The sequence below is a fragment of the Eublepharis macularius genome, chromosome 6, assembly GCF_028583425.1.
Source record: "Eublepharis macularius isolate TG4126 chromosome 6, MPM_Emac_v1.0, whole genome shotgun sequence".
Classification (NCBI taxonomy): Eukaryota; Metazoa; Chordata; class Lepidosauria; order Squamata; family Eublepharidae; genus Eublepharis; species Eublepharis macularius.
Window position 1 is genome coordinate 133,004,958 of NC_072795.1, and position 14,267 is coordinate 133,019,224.

At 46.5% G+C, this 14,267-nt stretch overlaps 1 protein-coding gene across 7 annotated transcripts in view; it reads left to right on the forward strand.

The window, feature by feature from the left end:
• ZMIZ1 (zinc finger MIZ-type containing 1) overlaps positions 1 to 14,267 on the forward strand; it is a 559,350-nt gene that overhangs the window by 330,389 nt on the left and 214,694 nt on the right. The gene's annotated exons all lie outside the window — the stretch shown is intronic.

A 14,267-nucleotide genomic window follows, 5' to 3' on the forward strand; every position in this document is an offset into this window, starting at 1 on the left:
CAACGAACGAGGCTTGCAATGACCACCTGTTCGTTTAGAATGGGGCCTCACGAACAGCTTGTTCGCGAACAGCAGAGTGGGCTGTTCGTGGTTTTTTTTAGTTCGTATTGCTGTTCATGCCCATCTTCATCTAACATCACTCCCCATGCACCCAGAAGTGATGTTAGCATGTTGCCAGGAGGTGCCAGGAACACTGGTATTTGGGCAAAACTGTGTGGTTAAATCGTAGAGTTTTTCTCAAATAACAGAGCTTCCCTATAGTTTCCTAGTAACCCACTGACATCTCTTCCAAGAGCCTGGGGAATGATGTCATCACGTCACCAGCAACATAATAACATCACAAGCGAGTTCCACCAGCAACCCCCACTGGTTGCTGGGGGTACCTGGCAACCCTATTTTCAGCATTGGTTAATATATCACAGCTAATATTCTTTACTTTGTTTCAGATTTCTGTAATCCTAGTCTTATGACAGTATTCATCCTATTGATTTCTTATTCTATTGATTTCATATACTTTGTAATCTGCCTCGAGTCTCATTGAGAAAGGTTGGCTATAAATTACGTAAATAAAATAAAAAATAAGAAAAACTAGGCAGGCATAATCACCTGCAACATTGCATGTCGGTCTCTTATTAGCTTTTATTTTGTATCAGAGTCTATGTTTCTTGTGAAAACCTCAGACATGACCTCTCCCTTTATGATTTAAAAAAAAAACCTTATTACCCATTCCCAAGCAAAGCAGAGCTGACGTATTTCTCTGTTACCTATGATCCCTCTTTGTTTTCTTCACCATGGTTGAGATTTAGACTGTAAGCTCCTTTTAGCAGAGAATTATCATTTTGTTGTTTCTTACTTTGTGCCAGGGCTCATTTCGAGGGGGAACGCGCTGGAACACAGTTTCGCCAGTTCCCCAAAGAGGTCCCATGTCAGGTGGTCCTGCCCACCTGACTCTCGACCATTTTGGGCCCATTTGAGCCTTGATTGGGACTGAAACGGCCCGGATCAGGCCTCTGACGGGTGGTAGATCACTCTCCCACTCAGCAGCGGCCCGATCCTGACCATTTTGGGCCCCTTTTCGGCCATTTTCAGCCCTTTTTTGCCATTTTCGGCCCAATTTCGGCCCTGAATGGCCAGGATAGGGTCCAAAACAGCCAGGATAGGTGACGTCAGGGGGTGTGGCATATGCAAATCTGTTAGGCCAATGACACACTTCCGGTGATGGCAAGGGACGTGGCATATGCTAAGTAGTTATGCTAATGAGTTCCTCCAGCTCTTTTTCTCCAAAATGACCCCTGCTTTGTGCCATATGAACCAGTGGTACTATTTCTTCCTTTATTTACCTCATTTATAACCCTGTATTTCTCCCCACTGGTTGACCCAATGCAGCGTACACAATTCTCCTCTTGTTTATTTTATCCTCACAATAACCCTGTGAGGTAGGTTAGACCGGAGAGTGTATGAATGGCCCAAGGTCACCTAGCAAGTTTCCGTGGCAGAGGGAGGATTTGAACCAGGCCCTCCTAGCTCCTATTCCAATACTCTAACTTATATTGAATGGAAAGATAACGTTAAAGATGAAGTGGTAGTAGTAGTAGTAGTAGTAGTAGTAGTAGTAGTAGTAGTAGTAGTAGTAGTAGTAGTTAGAAGTGATAATAGTAGTAGCCTTCCATCCTTCAGAGGTTGGTAAAATGAGTACCCAGGTTCCTGGGAGTAAAGTATAGATGACTGGGGAAGGCAATGGCAAGCCACCGCATAAAAAGTCTGCCAAGAAAACGTCAGGATGCGACATTCCCCCCATGGGTCTTTTTCTTCCACCTCTGGTTGGAAAAGTGGAGAACAATCAGAGCTGCAGTCAACGGGCCTACTGCCATAGCAGGAGACCAGCGAAACACAGTCAACAAGTCCAAAATCTTTTTTAACTATTTTAAAGTGCAATGTGCTTGACATGAATAACAGTGAATCTTAATGCATATAAAAGATTCTGACACCAGGGAAGAAACCTTTGGAGAACATGGAATGACCATGATTTGAAAAGACTGAGATAAGAATATTGTTCCTTGACAAAGAATCACGAAACAGGATTCAAGATAGCAGCCTGTTGGGACAATGGTTAATTGCACCCCATTTTCTTCTCTGTGGTGGTGGGTGGGTGGGTGGCTGGTGGGGATATACCTGTGTAGCGGAATCCTGTAGTTGTACCTAGAAAGACACATAAGAACAGATGTTATTGATGGTTGTTGCGGATTTTCCGGGCTGTATAGCCCTGGTCTTGGCATTGTAGTTCCTGACGTTTCGCCGGCAGCTGTGACTGGCATCTTCAGAGGTGTAGCACCAAAAGACAGAGATCTTTGTCTTTTGGTGCTACATCTCTGAAGATGCCAGTCACAGCTGCCGACGAAACGTCAGGAACTACAATGCCAAGACCATGGCTGTACAGCCCGGAAAATCCACAACAACCATCGTTCTCCGGCCATGAAAGCCTTCGACAATACATAGATAAGTTATTTATTGAGGAATTAAGACACATTGCATCTGTCATTGAAGATATCGTTCCAGACCCACCCACTCTGATAGATGCCACAAGAACATTTAATCCACCATCCCCAGAGGATTACTAAACAGGAGCTTGCAGCACAACTGTTTATATTCATTAACTATTTATTGCAAATTAATTATTGTAATATTCATTGTAGCATTTATAGTATTTATTGTATATTTATTCTTGCAGTCATGGTCAGTGGGGATTAACGTAACCCATGTATATTTATGAATGACCAGTCGTGTATTTATGAAAGAAATTTCTGGTGAGAAAATAACAAGGAATTTGTGTGTGTCGGTGGCTGGCAATGATGATAAACTGTATTTTTATGCATTAAGATTCACTGTTATTCTCATCAAGCATATTGCACTTTAAAATTGTTTAAAAAGATTTTGGACTTGTTGACTGTTTTGCTGGGACGAGTGTCTGTTGGTCAGTTGTTATATACCCGGGGGAGCCCTATTTTGTAGTTTCTAGCAGAAGACCTGGCAGCCCTACCTTCACCACATCATACCAGTGTTCAATAAGCACACAAAATATGAAAGGGGACTTCTGTGTTTTCAAAAAGCATAATATCAGGAGGAGGAGCCTGTGGCTCTAACGGTGGAATCCTAATTCTCTTCAAACTTCATTGAAGTAAGTGGGATTAGAAAGATGTACCTGTTTTAGGACTTCACTGGAAATGTATTAAATAGTAGAAATGGGAGCCAAACACTTGAAAAAGCAAGTTTGGCATTCAGTAGCGAATCATTTTATAACCTTGCTGGTTATACTTGGTACTCTAAAGAGTAGGGTTGCAGCCTCCAGGTGGTGGCTGGAGATCTCCCAAAATTACAACTGGCAAAGATCACTTCCCCTGGAGAAAATGGCTGCTTTGGAGGGTACACTCTGTGGCTTTATACCCCACTGAGGTGAGGTCCCTTCCCTCCCCAAACCCCACCCCATCCAGGCTCTAACCCCCAAATCTCCAGGAATTTCCCAACCTGGACCAGGCAATCCTACTTAAGGAGCCCCTTTCACCACTCTAGGAAAAGTACAAATGATATTCTGCATTCTGTTTAAAGTAGATCAGGTTACAGCTGAGGATCAAAGCAGGCTATTTTCTTTTTTGTTCAGAAGACACTGCCATATTAACATGATCTATCAAATTCCATAAAGTTTTCAGTCTCCAACTCCCCTCCTTCTGATTAAACATAAATACCCCAAAGCTTTAACTAAGGCAAGAGAAGAATGCAAGGGTAGGTTTCATAACTGATAACAGGAAGGGGGAGGGGGATTTGCAGTCTTTTAAAAACCTTGGAGGCAATCTGAGAGCAGTTTGTGTGGTCTGCCAGTAGCCAGGCATATGGTGATGCCCATTGGAATGAGCTCTGAAAAAATGAGGCAAGCTGTCCTCAAGGCTCCCCCCCCCCCAATGGATTTTGTTGTCCTCATTTGTGGTGTTCTCACCTTTGTTGTGAGCATTAGGCACACAGCTACTCAGCATGCTGATTGAGGCCTTGTTTTGTGCATCAGGCTTTCCCGGGGTATTTTGAGGCAGGCAGTTCTGTCACCAGGCACAATGAGGGGGCAGCCTCAAGCACAGGGTTCCCAGGCCTTATACTCTCCCAGTGAGAAGGACAAGACCTGGGACTTACCTGTTTTAGTCTCCTCGCATGCAAGCTCCCGGAGAGGAGTGATGATATCACTTCCAGGAAGTGATATCATCACTCTGGCCATGGACATGCTCCCGCCCTTTGTGCAGGGCTAATTCTGGCCCTTTTGGGGCCAAAATTGGCCCCAGCGAAGCACAGAAGCACGACCACGCCTGGCACGATGATTTCACTACAGGAAGTGACATCATCACACTCACCAGGAGTGTGTCTGGTGTGTGCTTTCCTGGGTTGCCTGCTGGTGGTGAACAATTGCCGGGGGAGTTGCCACCTCCCGCTGGGCAACCAGGCAAACCCCCAAGAGATTGCCTACCACTGGTAGGCAATTGGGAAGCCTACTCAAACAGTGGATTCTGGTTACTGTTAAGAGAGCCATAGTCGTGATGTGGATGTAATTCCTAGGGTAGGATTCACTGGAAAGTTCTTCTGCGCAAGTCCTGGAATGATGAACAAGAGCTATGAAAGAGCACAACCACATTGGACTATTAGGGGAGAAAAGTGTGCCCTTTGAATTTCCTGCCACAGTTTCCAACTTCCTTGGGCTTGTCATGATAGGCCCCGATTATTCCCCTAGGGCTTCTCCCCTCCCCTTCCATGAAAAGGGGGGCTTGCAGATGTAGCTTGCTATTACAGCCAGCCAATAGGCTGTGATCAACAGAACTGAGGACTCTTGTGTGCGTGTGCTCTTCTTCAGAGTTACTAGGACAAATCCATGTATAGGCTTCCTAACAACCAAGTGAATGACGAAGGAGTGATTTATGAGTCAGCCCCAAGAGCTTTGCACCAAAGATTTACCAAATGCAAGAAGTTTATTCAGACCCCTGATTTTTCTCATCAACCATGTGTGTGTGCGTGTGTGTGTGCACATTCTGCATATATTTTATTTAATTTCTCAGCCTTTCCCTCATGACAAATTAAAGATTATAAACTCATGTAATAAAGACCAGTATACAATGTAGGAGAACAGGCTGTGAGCCCTCCCTGCCTGCCAAATCCCTGGCTCAGATCTCAGCCAAGTACTTGCTAGGTGGTCTTAGCCAAGTTGCACTCTCACCTCTAATAAGGGGGATAATGGTGGTGATATTGGTCTACCCTACAGAAGTGTTATAGGGATTTATCAGCTAGGTTTGGGTAACACTTTGAACACTTAGGGAAAGCTCTGTATGAATTCTTGATAATGCTCTAATGCGACCGTCTTTCCAATGTCAGTGTGGTGAATAGATATTATGTGAAGGGCTGTCTCCCAGGGGAATGTCAAAGCTGAACTGAAATGGCCGGGCCATTTCAGGAACTCTGTGGAAAGACACTCAGCAGACATCCTGTGTTTTGCAAGAGGTGGGATCTCTTGCTAGGATGAGAGCCAGAAAACTAGCTTCTGCTGCCTATATTGTGTGATAATATAGATGTTGAGCAATGGCTCAAGGCACAATATCGTGTTGGACCCAACAGAACTGGAAGTGCCACCAATTGCAGCAGTCCACTAAGCCTCCCTTCCTTTTCTTCCTTCAAGAGGGGTTCTGGTGAACTGTGACCCTTTAAGCATTTTCAGGTGAGCCCATTAGAGACAGGGCAAACATATGGTATATCAAGATTCAATGTCATGCAGCTGCGCACACAAACATACACACACCTCTGCTCTCTAGTAGAACATCTTAGAATCCAAACAAAACCATTTCCCATTGAGAGAAACAAATTAATAAGGACGTAGTCCGGGCAGCATGGAGCACATTTAAGTTTTGTTTTTTCAAATGAAGATTTAGATCAAAGGAGCATTAAAATGCAACCCCATTCACCATGACGCCCACAGATAGTAGCTTGTACTATAAAGATATGTTTATAGTACGTATGTTTAACGCTTCTAGTCCTTCGGTGTTTCAGGGAAGCTCTGAAGGACTAAATTGTAAAGAGTCCAGTAGCACTTTTCAAGAACCACTGCTCTCTTCATCAAATGCATGGATCTTCTCAAACAGATAACGTTGGTTAGTCTTAAAGGTGCTACTGGACTCTTTACTATTTTGCAGCTACAGACTAACACAGCTAAGTCCTCTGGCTCCATGACCACTGAAGGACTAGAAGCATTAAAAATCTAACAAATATTGTTAGGTCTTCCTAGGTTTGTTGTGATCTTTGCCTGTACCATTGAACATGGCCTTTACCCCTGGGTTTTTTTTCAGCTGGAATGTGGGGGAACGGAGTTCCGGAACCTCTTGAAAATGGTCACATGGCTGGTGGCCCCGCCCCCTGATCTCCAGACAGAGCAGAGTTTAGATTGCCCTCTGCAGAGTTCTGGAACCTCTTGAAAATGGTCACATGGCTGGTGGCCCCGCCCCCTGATCTCCAGACAGAGGGGAGTTTAGATTGCCCTCTGCACTGCTCAGCGGCGTGGAGGGCAATCTCAACTCCCCTCTGTCTGCAGATCAGGGGGTGGGGCCACCAGCCATGTGACCATTTTCCCCAAGGGAAACCCACTGAGTTCCACCACCTCTTTTCCCAGAAAAAAAGCCCTGCCTTTACCCCCGGGCTTAGTGTTGGTGAATATGAGGTGTGTTGTTTCCTTGTGAGGCACTGAAATAGAACTGAAATGTAGTCAGATCTGTCTACATTTAATTGGTTCTTTTAGGAGAGGAATGGCTTCACTTGTCCTGGTGTCATCTGTGGCCTCCCTGTAAAATAGACACATGAAAACTGAATCACGTGGATGGCTTGAGCATCAGGTTCTTCCTAAACACCCTACTGTCTCATTTTAAGAAGCCTCTTCAGTTTCAAATTCTTTTGTCTGCTTCCCCACCCGCCTGCCTGTTGGAATGCACATGTTTCACAGTGAAATATGTTTTGGGAAGGCTACGCAGATAACAGCCAGCCGTTCTTGGCTTCTGGAGCCAGTCCCAGGCACGATTGACATTCTGCCCAGGCTTGATTACTTCTGTTTGAGAAGGCAGCCCTATCTGGGTTTGGCAGTCAGGGAATGGAAGAAAGCTATCAGAAGGACTTCTGATACATATTTAGCTAAAGAGCGTGAGTTTTGCATACTTCAGAAATAGTCTGGGTTTATCAAAGGGTCGATTGCTCTTTCCCCTTCCTTCCCCCTTTAAACCAGGGCCCTTTATACCAGGACATTAGTCCATTGGACAGGCAGCCATCCTTTTTACTCTCTCCGAGTCCTTGATAGGGTTGCCAGATGGAGTCTGAAACAATATTGGACCCTGGTGAGCGGGGGGATGGCATGTCACGTCGCCAATCCATTTCTGGGCTCCATGGCTGGCTGGCCACTCCTGGGCAACACTGTACAGCCACAAGAGACTAGCTGAGCGCCATGGCTGCTGGCCACTCCCGTATGGTGCTGCACAGTCGTGTTGCCCACGTCTGCCAGCACTGCACAGGAGGAAGGCCGGGTGCCTGGGCTGGGTGACGGAGCTGCCAAGGAGAAGGGGCCAAGTATCTGGTATTGGGGGCATGTTTCCTCCGGATAGTTCCCCAAAATACTGGACTGTCAAAGTGAATACCAGACACCTGGCGACGCTGGTCCTTTATTGGTTCATAGATCCTAATGACTCCAGTGCACAGGTTTGCCAATCTTTTCTCTTTCCCTTGGAGGGAGGGGGGAGGGGAAAAAATGACCGATCAGGAGTTCTCCTGTTGATGGCTACCAAGGCTCCAATAAACTGTTTTACCGTCTCTCCCCCCATGCAAAATCAGGCCTATATAACAGAATGCATTCAGTGTGGGTGGTACATGTGTGTTTTGTCCATGACCATTTCACTCCCCCTTGTCACTCAGAAGGAGGCAGCCACTTTCTGTTAGTAAGAAGGGAGGCCCTGGACAGGAGAATTCATACAGGTATGCTTCTCACTATGAAATTTTTCTGCAATGTAAAGGCAAAACGCACACAAATAGAGATGACACCAAGCAGACACTTGTACTAGACTGCCATTATCCTGAGGATGAGGTTGGTCATGGTGAGGAAGAGGAGAGGGACATTTTCGCCATCCGGGAGGTGAGCTTCCAGCCCACAGGAGACACCGAATGGCGAGAAAATAGTTACACCCTCAAATAGAGTCTTTCAGCTTTTTTCATGGCTCTGGGAAAGGAGATGGAAGAAAACACTTTCAATAACTCAGCCACTGAACAGAAAACTACAACTGCATCTTTTTCCTTCCCTCTCCCAATGGCAACGTCTTTGCCCAAAGACAACCAATCCTTCTTCAGTCCAGCCTGCAATCCTAAACACACTTGCTTGAGAGTGAATCCTATTGAATTAGGGTTGCTAACTCTGACCTGGGAAATTCCTCGAGCTTTGGGGGTGACGTCTATGGAGGGGAGAATTTGGGGAGGAATTTCACACAGATTCTATGCTATACCATAGAGTTGGCCCTTTGCAGCTTCCATTTCCTCCACGGAACTGATCTCTAATCTGGAGATCACTTATAATTCTGGGGAAAACTCTGGCCTCTGGAGGTTGGCAACTATAAAACAGAAGGACTGAGTTTTGATTAAACATGCATAAGACTGCACCACGGATGGTAAATTAAGGACATTCTGCACATGCTGTCAATTATTTTGCTACTAGAACTTCTGAAAAACAAAGCTGCCGGGAGTCATCAAAATCTCTTTTCTGAAACCAGCAAACCTTTGTCTGACTTGGGATGGTTGTGTGCAGTTCGTTGTCCAGTGGTGAAGGAATGCCTTTGACTTCTATCTGTGGCCAGCGGTCTCCTGCTTCTAACGTGTGCAAAGGGAGTTTTTGATCTAGACTTTGTTGACTTCTTGAACAGCTTGAGATCTGCAGTGCTGACATCATTATCTGTCTCATAAACCTTCTGGTTAATGTATTGAGTAGTGGGTTTTGGAAGGGGAGAATGTGGCAGGATGTCTCTCCTGCACTGGGTATGCCTTCCATTGTTGCAAACACAGTAGCAAAAGGATAAGTTGTGTTAGGCTGGCACCTGATGTATGGCATAGTACTCTGCCCACCATTGGCATTGGCTCCATGCCCTCTGCTCCACCATCCCCAAGAAGCTGCAAAAACAGGAGTAGGAGTTGCCATGCAGCTCGGATGCCACTGTCTAGTGCCTGATGGACTGTGCTTGGTTTGCTTCTGGGGCTCAGGTTCCGTAGGGCTATTCTAGGCCATCCTCAAAATATAATCCATGTTCTAGTTTTTGTTGACTCTGCCAGGATATGTCTTTGAGCTGGCTAATTAAAAACCAGCAGTCAAAAAGGACATGGGCCAAAAGCATGGGTGAAGGAGAGGAATATGTAGGGCCCGTGGACACAGAATGGATTGATTCTGCCTGCAGGTTCATTACTATGGTTTGGTCCACTTTTTTTTTCAGAACCAAGATGAACAGTTTTCATTAATGAGATGGTAAGTTGGGCTGTTGCAAAGCTGTTTGGGGGCCAAAGAAATGGTGCTGGGTGTCCTGAGGACAAGAGGGGACCCCTTCAGTGACAGGCCAGGTCATGTTGCCTACACCTTGTTTGATGGTGTCTTCATCTGTTTTTGCAAGTCTTCCCCCCCCCCCCCTTTAGTTGTTTGAATTGGCAAAAAACATTTTGTGGCATTACAGAAAGCACATCTCCCATGACCCCTGACATTCTGCTTGGAAGAGAGTTTTTTCGTTGGGCTCAATTGAGCTGTTTCCATCATGCCTTTTGCAAGCCAGTGGGCTGAACACAACATGTTGTTTTTCAACGGGCGTGTGGTGGTCTTTAGAGGAAGGCCTCGCTCTGTATGACATAATGGAGCGTTTCCTCTTGAGCAGGTTCGAGTTCGGGCTGCCAGAAATCTTGCCTCATGCCAGCTGCTTTAGGATATTGGTTTCTAACTGACACAGAAGTTGAGATGACACAGCCACCTCCCCCACTGAAACGTGCAGAGAATTAAATAGTGCTATTTCACTGGGGCAAGCAGGGGTGGGTGGGTCCTTCCTGTCTGGATAAATTACTTCGAGAAAAGCAGCAAAGAAGAGGTTCTCTTGCTGTTCAACAACATCTTTTTCTTTTTTCCTTCCCTGGTTTGATTGCTCTGAAATAATTGATTAAATTGCTGGCTGTGATGTTCAGCTTGAGCTCAGCTTTCACAGTAAAAAAAAGGCCTTCTCTGTTTTTACTTTGTTTGTAAGAAAAAGTATGGCTTCGAAGAAGAGAGAAGGCAGGGCTTATTGGCAACATGACTGGCATGGAACTTTTGCCATTCCTCCAAGTTCAGAGTTGTTCCTTCAGCTACCAGAGCAGACCGAGAACATGCACGGGGCCAGAAGTATAGCCGCACCTGATTATCCATTCATAGTTTCCCTAACACAAGGAAACCCAGAGGAGCAGGGAAGTCTGCACACGATCTGTGCTTTGGAGGAGAGCCTTGGACAGGTAGGCTTCGTTCACCAGGAATTTTCTTTACACAGAAGACAGAGGAGAGGATGAGTATGAAACTATGGTTGAAGTTAGGGTTGCCAGGTCTGGGTTGAGAAATTTCAGGAGATTTGGGGGAGGGTAGTGCCTGGGGACGGTGGGTTTGGAGAGGGGAGGAATGTCTGCTGGGTATAATTCCATAGAGTCCACCTTCCAAGGTAGTCATTTTCTCCAGGGGAACTGATCTCTCTCTCAACTGTAATTCCGGGAGATCTCCAGCCACCACCTGGAAGTTGGCCACAATAGTTAAAGTTTTCTGTAATATCGTGGGTGTGTTTCTGGAGGAGTAGGATCAGTGGAGCACATGATGTTGAGAGGAAGCATGAGTGGCCAAAGTCTTGAGACATATTCTCATGAAGTTGCCAAGCCAAGCCTGGCAATCAGCAGGAGGATTGGGAGGGGGAAGCGTTACAGATGTGATGCCATCACTTCCAAGGAAAACCCGGAAGTGATCGTGGGGTAGCTCTAGGAATAATCAGAAACTCTATGAGCTCTAGGTGGGGTCGCTCTAGGAATCATCAGAAACTCTATGGTTAAACTGTATAGTAAAACTTCTGGGTTTTCCCCCATTGTCATGCCTATGACAACAGCATTTTTAAAATTCCACCCTGGCCCCACCAGGGGCTTGACAGTCCTAACTCATCACCATGTTTCTGCTCTGTATCATGTCCAAAAGCACACAACATAAGAAGCAATGAACTTGGGAAGTGTCTGGTTTTAAAAGGTTCAAAATGGAGCCCTCAAATGTATCTGAACAGCTTACTCAGCACAGAATGTTAGCTTTTGGACTGTGCAAGGATCCAAACCTCAACCACTTGCTTTTGTGTGCACAAAATTGCCACTCTACAGAAGACTGCAGTCCTCTGTTGGATCTTTGTAAAGAATTAAAGCCACTGCCACGTCTATGATGGAGGTATATTTTGTCCCCTCTGTTTTGCCTCTGGTATTTCTGAGGGGTGCCCTTGCATGGGATTTTGAGGTGGAGCAGAAAGGCAAAGAGACTTCCGTGCTTGTGACAGGGACATTCTTGGATATATATTCAAGGTTAAACTGCGAACAAAAAGCAGTGTATTTTAAAACTTTGTGTTGTGCTTACTTTTATATTTCTTAGTAACTAGAATTGCTGCCCAAGAGTCACAGGTGATCTGAAATGTGGGGTGGGAATGCCTGCTTGTCCTCTCTATATGATGTTTGTTCTAACAAGGATAGAGGTGTTGTAGGAATGAGTTACTTTTATATTTCACAGTAACCCAATTTGCTGAGCAATAATCACAGATGATCTGAAATGTAGGTACAGGTGCACCTATTTCACTGAGCCTGGCTCCTATAGGTTGGATTCTAGAGATTTTATCTGTCAGTGCCCACACATTCCTCTGGTATTAGGATTCAGCCCCTGAGGCGAGACACTTCTTCATTTTTCTGGTATGCTGTGAATTGCATAGGAATAGATGCATTCAGCCACTTTGTACAGAAATGCAACCCGTCTTCTGGCAGGGAAAATCTAGTGTTGCAAGAACACCTTCTGCTGTTGTATATGGTTTTTTCTGCCATTAAGAACATATTCAAGAGCATACCTTCGCCATGTCCATAGGAAACCACTGCAGATGCTTGAACACAGGTGCTGTGTGCACCTGGTGTTCTTGTATCACCAGGAAGGCTGCATAACCAGTGGCAGTTTCTGGAAAGTATTCAGGAATAGCTCTGTGGTCCAAAGCTTTTTTGCTGGGCCATCTTTTTCTACAAACAACCTGCTTTTGTGGCTTCTAGGTGGCATCCTCAATGTGCACCCGATTCTATCTTACGTTTCCTCCAGTCATCCTCTCTCCTTTCAACCTGTCACTGAGCCTCTCTAGACCAGACTGTGTTCTCAAAATGGCCTAAAGTAACATCCACTGACCAGGATTCACTGAAACTTGCAGGTGGTTGATCGTTAGTGCACACTCTTTCCTAAGCCAGACAGCTCCTTGTTCTACTTTGTAGGTTCAGGAGCAGGGAAGGAAGAGAGATTTCTCCTTTGCTCATCAGCCATGGCATTCCCATCTTTGCCTCCCCAGTCTTGCAACAGGGTAAAGATCTGGTAATGGCATAATCAGAGTTGGTAAGGAAAAACACGAACTGATCGAGGTGGGGTACAGAAAGAAAGAATAGTGTTGAAAATACATGTGTCCAGGGTCGGCCTCCCAGCTGCGCGGGACTCACGGGCCCCCACCCCTGACACCCCAAAGGCCATGCAGGCTGACACTTACTCACCCAACGGCGGAGCCTATGTAGGGACTCTGAAGCCAGCTGCAGCCAGCCAGAAAGCTGTCCGTGACAGAGGGGAGGCCCACGCTCGGCCAGGAGCAGAGCAGGGAAGGTGGCTGGAATGGAGGGGCCCGTGGGACAAGCTTGCCAAGCCCACACACCCTGCACCAGCTCGAGCTCCTCGGGAGGAGAGTGGCGGTGGAAGGCGGCTGACGCAAGGTGGCCCAAGGTGGCAGCCTACCGAGCCCACACACCCCACACCGGCTCAGACTCCTTGGGAGGAGAGCAGTGGTGGTGCAAGGATAGGGAAGCCGCTCTGAGATCCCATGCCGGCACAAGCATAGGAAGGCGAGCGCTGACTGGCCAGAGTGGCAGCCAATGGCATGGCCGTGCACCGAGGGTCTCACCTCCAGAACAAGGCGGGAGTAGCCAGGCCCCTACAGGGAGGGGATTCGCTGGCACTCCTGACCAGCCAGGCCATGGAGGGCGTGATAGGGGAGCTTCGGGGGAGACAGGAGTAAGACCCCGTGAGCAGCAAGAGGCAGGGTGGGGCACAGAGTTGTGGCCACACCTTGGAGGCGGATTCGTGGGAGACGGGGCGGGGATGTTACTAATAGGGGTGGGTATATTATAAGGAGAGCTTCAGAACTGGGCCATGGAGGAGAACGAGTGGAGGTCTAGCCCTGAAGCCAAGGGATAGCCTATCTGGTGGAGCCAGGCACAAGGAGTGCTGCAACTCCATAGCCAGCTGCCCTTTCGGAGGCCTACAAGGGGAGCCCTTATGAGATCAGGGGATAGTTGAATGAGGCCAACTAGGCGGCCATTGACAGAAAGAAGGACGGACCCATGTGACGCATGCCCACCAGAGCCAGACCCGCCACCACCAGTAGGGGTCGCCACGAACCTTGACAACATGAATGGCATGGAATAGATGACATGTCCAAAGCACTCTAATGCCCAAAGCCTATCTCAAGTATGTGGATTGATACACCTTTTATTCCTATAATGAAGATGAAAATGAAATCCTGCCCTCAAGTAATAGTTGACTTATGGCAACCCCTGGCAGGGTTTTCATGGCAAGAGACAAACAGAGGTGGTTTGCCATTGCCTGCCTCCTTAAACCTGGTCTTCATTGGAGGTCTCCCATCTAATTACTAAGTCTGACCCTGCTTAGCTTCTGAGATCTGACGAGATCAGGCTCAGCTGGGCTATCCAGTCCAGGGTATAATGAAGGTAAGAGTGTCTAATTTTGAACCAATATGCACAATAAAGCAATCTCTTGTTCTTCTTGTTGACCTTTGTCCTTCTACTCTTAAGTTTCTGGCCCTCTACTCTGCCTTAAAAGCATCTTCCTATTTATATCATATTTCAGATATTTTCAGCTCACCATTCACATCACACTATATTCTTTCACACGTCTCCAC